The 6,000-nt window shown below is 42.8% G+C and overlaps 1 protein-coding gene across 5 annotated transcripts in view; it reads left to right on the top strand.

Moving 5' to 3' along the window:
* The first annotated feature begins 910 nt into the window (after positions 1-910).
* Positions 911-6,000, top strand: part of shisal1b (shisa like 1b) — a 33,486-nt gene continuing 28,396 nt past the window's right edge. For 4 of the 5 annotated variants that reach the window (XM_088287315.1, XM_088287313.1, XM_088287311.1 and 1 more), the window contains exons 1-2: positions 917-1,065; positions 3,775-3,988. The gene's annotated coding sequence lies outside the window, so the exon portion shown is untranslated. Of the gene's footprint in view, positions 1,066-3,774; positions 3,989-6,000 lie in introns of all 5 variants that reach the window. The other variant, XM_088287312.1, reaches the window with a different exon arrangement.

The following is a 6,000-nucleotide window of genomic DNA, read 5'->3' as shown; positions in this document are numbered from 1 at the left end:
ATCCTCTGCCAAAACCCTCATACAAAATTTACTCTGGCCTTCACCTTTCAGAACAGGCCTGACTGACAACGGTGTCTGGGTGCAGCCTTGAGACTGAAAAGAATCCTGACAGGTGACTGTGTTGTGCAGTCTTTGTTGTTTACAAAGCAACGAGGATGAAAAGAGCACATATACTAGCGACAGCTTTTAAATATTCAATGGGAATGCCCTGCGTTCTTTGACATTTAAGGCATAAAAATGGATTCAAACCGTTATACAGTGTAGTATTTAACATGTCTGCCTCCTGGTTTGAAAGTTCTGGATTCGGATTCCGGCTCAGGCCAGTTTGTATGTTCTGTGCTTGTTTGGGTTTTCAGCAGTGGTGTACAAGATATAAAACATTTTGCCTGTGAGTTATGTTGTCTCTCAAAATGCGTTGCTACACCTTTTGTGTTAAAAGAGCTGTATCGCCACATGGGCGCCATTTCTTATCCTGTCCATGGTGTTTTCCATTATGTGTTAGCATTAAGCTAGCAAACTTAGAGGCAAACTTATGTTGTTGTTTAAAATGTACAACAGGTAATATTTATATATTTTTTTCTATTTATTTTGAAGGTAAACTTCACCTAGCAGTGACATTAAAAGTGTGACCCCTCTTTGTTCACTCTGCTAAGCTGCTGCTTTAGTTGCTGTCCAATGTCTGGTAGCTCAAGGCATCACTGTACTATAACAATTACACTAAAAGCAATGCATTTTGATTTTCAAATCATGTTTTTTTTTCTTGAACAGTTAATTTTCACATCACACAAGCCAAGCTATTGCAAGATGATTTATTTTCACTAGGATGTCTATATTTGTATAGATCTATTTTATTTCTTATTTAGGGGAACTACTGTTGTGTTGTATTGGCGGAGGGATATGAAGTGTAAAGAGGAACGAGCAAGCGAGTGGGACGCGACGGGCGCGTTATAGAGAGTGAGCCGACTGGTGAATAAAAAGTTTTATGTATAATATAATAGCACTCAGCACCCCCCAGGAAATAGAGTGTTACACTGGTGGCAGCGGTTTGTGGACTTTCAGCAGTTGGTGAGCTTGAACTTTTGCTCCGACTTCGACGCTAATGCTATGGAGTGTTACACTATGGCGGCGGTTACCGAGAGTTAAGGTGGATCAACACTGCGAGCGACGAGCAATTTTGGTGTGATGCCAGAACCAATTTGTCATTCACACGTGGGAAGCAATAACGCCGTCAGTCAAACACCAGGCTTGGAAAATAACATGTCGCGCACAATGATTTGATCTAACGGTACAACTTTCACTCACATTTCGCAACACTGAAGCTTAATTAGCGTGCCTGCGTCTCATTTTGAAACCAATCCTGAGAAGCCCTGTGACGCGCGCGCGCTCCCGCTTTGTTCACCTTTCGGAAGGGAGATTTTTTGATTATCATCCAGCGATTTCTCAGCTAGCTGAGCGCTTTATGATTGGGTCTTGTAATTGCTGATAGTAAGTGACACCCCGCCTGCTTTGCAACACGCAACATCAACCTTTGAGGCGATTACAAGCCCACGATAGAAGTGCCTGGGGAAAGCCACACATCAGACGGCAGACTAAGCAAGAGCCAATGTCGTCTTTGGGGTTGAGGTCGTGGGATGAGTTTCTAATAAGCTTCCAACGAGTGACGGTGGATTGTCCGAAAGCAAGAGTTTAAAAACCGGAACAACACTAATTTTTCATATTTACAGCGAGGCCTTGAGGTACAATTTTAGTTTTTGCCGTGACTCCGCTTGTAACAGTAAACACTAGTCACTCAAACCATCTCTCCCCATTGGAATTAAAAGAAACGCCTTTGAACCGTTGCCACCTCAAAAAAAAGTGATGAGAAAAATAGCACTCTAAAATATTTTAGGTCATAATTACATCCAGGATGGCCGAGTGGTCTAAGGCGCCGCGTTCAGGACCCAGTCTCCCCAGGAGGCGTGGGTTCGAATCTCGAATTTCCCCATTGTGGGACTAATAAAGGGAATATTATTATTATTATTATTATTAATTCAACAGTTTTTGCCACATTTTTTGTTTCAGGTCAATGGACATTGTGCTAGGGCTGGGCAATTATAGCCGTTCACGTTAAACATTTTTTAACACATTCTCGTGTATTAAATTCATCGACAAAGGTGAAACCGCACTATAACATCTATATTTTTTTGGTTACTTTTGTATATGTAAAATGTAGTTTTAATTAGGTTTCAATTTTATGAATATGAATATTTTATTTTTATTTCATTCATGAAACTAAACCATCATAATATCGAGGCGCCATTGTATTTTCATATTGGACGTCTGGTTAGCACGATGGCCTCACACTACGGCGGTTGCGGGTCCAATTCCTGCTCCGGCCTCCCTGCGTGGAGTGTGAGCGCGGATGGTTGTTTGTCTATGTGTGCCCTGCGATTGGCTGGCAACCAGTTCAGGGTGCTGTTTTAATTCGCAAAGTTGTTGCCGTGTTAAAAGGCACAATGTGTTGATGTAACTTTATGTGCATTCTCAGAAAATACATAATCGTTCTATACATACAGTAAACAACTCATTTTTTTCCAACATCGAAAACTGCGCCTTGTACATCTTTTTTTTTCCCCAAAAAGAGGCACTGCGGCTTATACGCGGGTGCGCCTTATAGTCCGGAAAATATGGCCGAATATTATAATTCGCAAGACTCCGAAAGGTTGTTCTTTTTGGAATCCCGCCTGAAACCTGCAGGTACTGTATATAATAAGAGTTGATGAACACAGCCCTTTGTATAATTAATGAGAGCAGCTGCGTGGAAAACAATTCAAGCATGGATGTGGTCATGAATACGAGCCTTGCTCCTCTCCAAGCGGGAGCTCAGACTCACTGACATTGTTAGCCCAAAACACAGACCGCTCCATTTGCATGGTGACAGGCATATGAAGGCGTGTGTGCGTCGGGTCTTAAATGAGCCATCGACACAACCTCCCTGCTCGCGTTCATCCATCATGACCTCGTTTCCCAAGTACATTTCACATTCCGCTCAATATTTCATGAGGAATGTAAGGAAGTGTACGTCTTTTACAGTTATGTCGTTGAAGGATCGCCACATTTTTCTCGCTACGTGTGATCACGTTTTTCACTTAAATAACAGATTTGTGCTGGCTGTCTCGCTTTAGATGAATGCCGATTGGCTGAAGAGTGGCACAGAAGATGCCTTGTGGACGTATGTACTCAGCGGGAAATGTCTTAATGTTCAGAAAATAATTTGCTTTGTCTGTGAAAGGAGTGAGGGAACAGAGTCTGTCGTTGCTTTTTTTTTGGCCACGTTTACCTTTCGGCAGCAAGATATCTCAGAAGTTGTGGGAGTGACGCGTCGCCTTTGTTTCTCCTCCCGCATTTGTACCTTTTACATAAAACGGTGACACGGGAGGAAAAAGCCAGCTTTGACGGCAACGCAAAAGGGGCAGTTGACACCTTTTAGCCGTATTTCCCTTTCTGTCAATGGAAAAAAAAACAGAAAAGCTGCGCGCACAAAATGGATTTCACTCAGAAGGTAAGTTGAGCTAACAGGAAGTCTGTAGCCCTCGGGAGGAATGACGACTGAAGGAGAGAAGACAGAACGAGATAAACAAGCGCTCACGCACGATGGAGGATCTCCCTACAGTGTGCAATCACAACCCTCTCTCTCTCTCTCTCTCTCTCTCTCTCGCTCTCTCTCGTGTCTGTTGTTTCATCCTGCTCCATCTTTCGCTCTCTCTTAACTCGTCTGCCGCTGCGCTCTGACAGATGAGGGAGACACCGCCGAGGAGGAAACTCGGGGGCGTGAAGAGTGCGTTTGGTTCCTCATCCGGCCGCCTTTTCCTCATGAGCAGCTCGTCAAGTTGGCCCGGAACACTGCTGAGGAGGAAGATGAGGAGGATCCGCGTGTGAGGGAAGAGGAGCAACAGGGTGGCGACGAACCGGGAAGTCGGCGCCGGTTGGTTCTTCATGCTCAAGCGAGGTCAGCAAGCGCATCACTCAACACTTCACACTCATTTTTTTTTTTTCATTTCTGGCTTACACTGATTGTCCGAACACAGACTCGGTCAGTTTTAATTGATAAGTGAAGTTCCACTTTTGCGTGAGACTTTTTGCTGTCCAAAAAGTACATCAAGGCACTCAGCTAGAATCTTTGTCTTATTTTTTTTTTAATGAATTTTTTTAAAGGCATCACTTGGAAGCTAATAAGAGGGATTGGCAGGGAGGCAGGCAGGCGCTGTCACTGGTGACTTGGAAACAGGCGTGTGGGAGACGCTTGGTTGGATTTAGGGAAGCGAAAATCGGGAGGGGTGGGAGGGTCGGCGGGAGATTCCCTTTGTTCAGCCACACACACACACACACACACACATACGCACAAAAAGAAGCCTTCTCTTCGGTGAAATATTCTGCCCAGGGGCAGCCGCTGCCAGCTTTTATGATTTGGCGTGACTGGGAACATTGTTTGTGACTACGATATTGCTGGCATGTGCATGAGATGGTTGTAATGTGTTTTCATCCATGCACACAGATAAGACACGCTCCCTGGATGATGAGCTCATAATATTCACCATTAAACCAGGAATGTGATGGCGTTTCCTCTACAACGGAAAGTACCTGGTGTTTATTTAAAACATTTTTTTTTTTTTCAAAGGGGCGAGGCTTTATTTATACAAATTCATCACTTTTCAGGAAACCCCCCCAAAAAACAAACAAACAAACGAAAAAAAAACGGCACGTTTGTTGTGCGATTAACAGTGCCTCACAAATGACATTTTTTAACACTTTGGATTGGTCGATTAAGTGGATAAGTTACGCACCCACATAGAGGCAAAACAACCGTATAGATTTGTGTGGGGGGGGGGGGGGTGGAATTTAGGCAGTGAATGTTTCTGCCCAACAGTGACGAAATACCTTTCATTAAATACAATATTTGAAAACAATTCTGGGACAAAATAATACTCATCATTTAATAATTGCATTCCAAGAAACCCATGATTTTTCAAATTTTGTGATTTTTATCCCAGATTGTTAAAACAGTGCCTTTTAACACGGCGACAACTTGGCTAATTAAAACAGAACAGACCCAAGAGAAAAAAAAAAATAGATTTATTTAGCATATTTTCTGAACTACAGAGCGCCCCCTACCGGTGAAAGAAAAATCCACAGAAAAGCGACACCGCTGTATTAGCGGCATGATTCAAAATCTAACAAAAAAATCGCGGCTTATAGGCCCGAAAATATGGTAATAACTACTCCGGGTCGTAGACTATATAATTTAGTCATATTTTATTTGTTCTGTGAAATCTGGGACAGTACGTTGGTGAGGGGTTAGCACGTCTACCTCACAGTTCTGAGCTTTGAGGTTTGGGATTCTCCCTGTGCGTGCTTTTCTGGTACTCCAGCTTCCTTCTACATTCTTAAAATGCGCATATATCGATGCAATAATCTATTTTATAAATATAGATATGTATTTATTTCATTTTTATATATTTTATATATTTAATTAATTTATTGTTGTATTGCATTGGAGCGGGGAGTGCTCTAATCTCAATGCACACTGAGTACAATGATAATAAAGGGCTTTCTGATACTGATTCCGATCAAAAGATTGTTAAAACAGTGCCTTTTAACACGGCAACAACTTTGCTCATTAAAACAGAACAGACCCAAGAGAAAAAAAAAAATAGAGATTTATTTAGCGTACTTTCTGAACTATAGAGCGTCCCTATCGTGCACTGTGCGTGTTTAGAAACAAAAAAGGGGAGATATTGCGTAAGACGTGCACAGGACGGTTCATTCATTTCCGCACAAGTCACGTGCACGTCTGCTTTGAGCCATTGTGTTTATACGAAGACCTCTACAGTACAGAACCGGCCTTTAAAAATGAACGTTGTCACGCTGGGGGACTGTAAACATGCTCGCATGTTATCAACTTCTCGTCACTGTCGCCTCCGCAGGAGTGGCTGAACACGCACGAGGTCATGCGGGTCGTGT

The sequence above is a fragment of the Idiotropiscis lumnitzeri genome, unplaced genomic scaffold, assembly GCF_059441095.1.
Source record: "Idiotropiscis lumnitzeri isolate Australia: NSW breed Sydney's pygmy pipehorse unplaced genomic scaffold, RoL_Ilum_1.0 HiC_scaffold_35, whole genome shotgun sequence".
In the NCBI taxonomy this organism is placed as follows: domain Eukaryota; kingdom Metazoa; phylum Chordata; class Actinopteri; order Syngnathiformes; family Syngnathidae; genus Idiotropiscis; species Idiotropiscis lumnitzeri.
The sequence above is the reverse complement of the archived record's forward strand: the minus strand, read 5'-3'. Positions and strand labels throughout refer to the sequence as shown.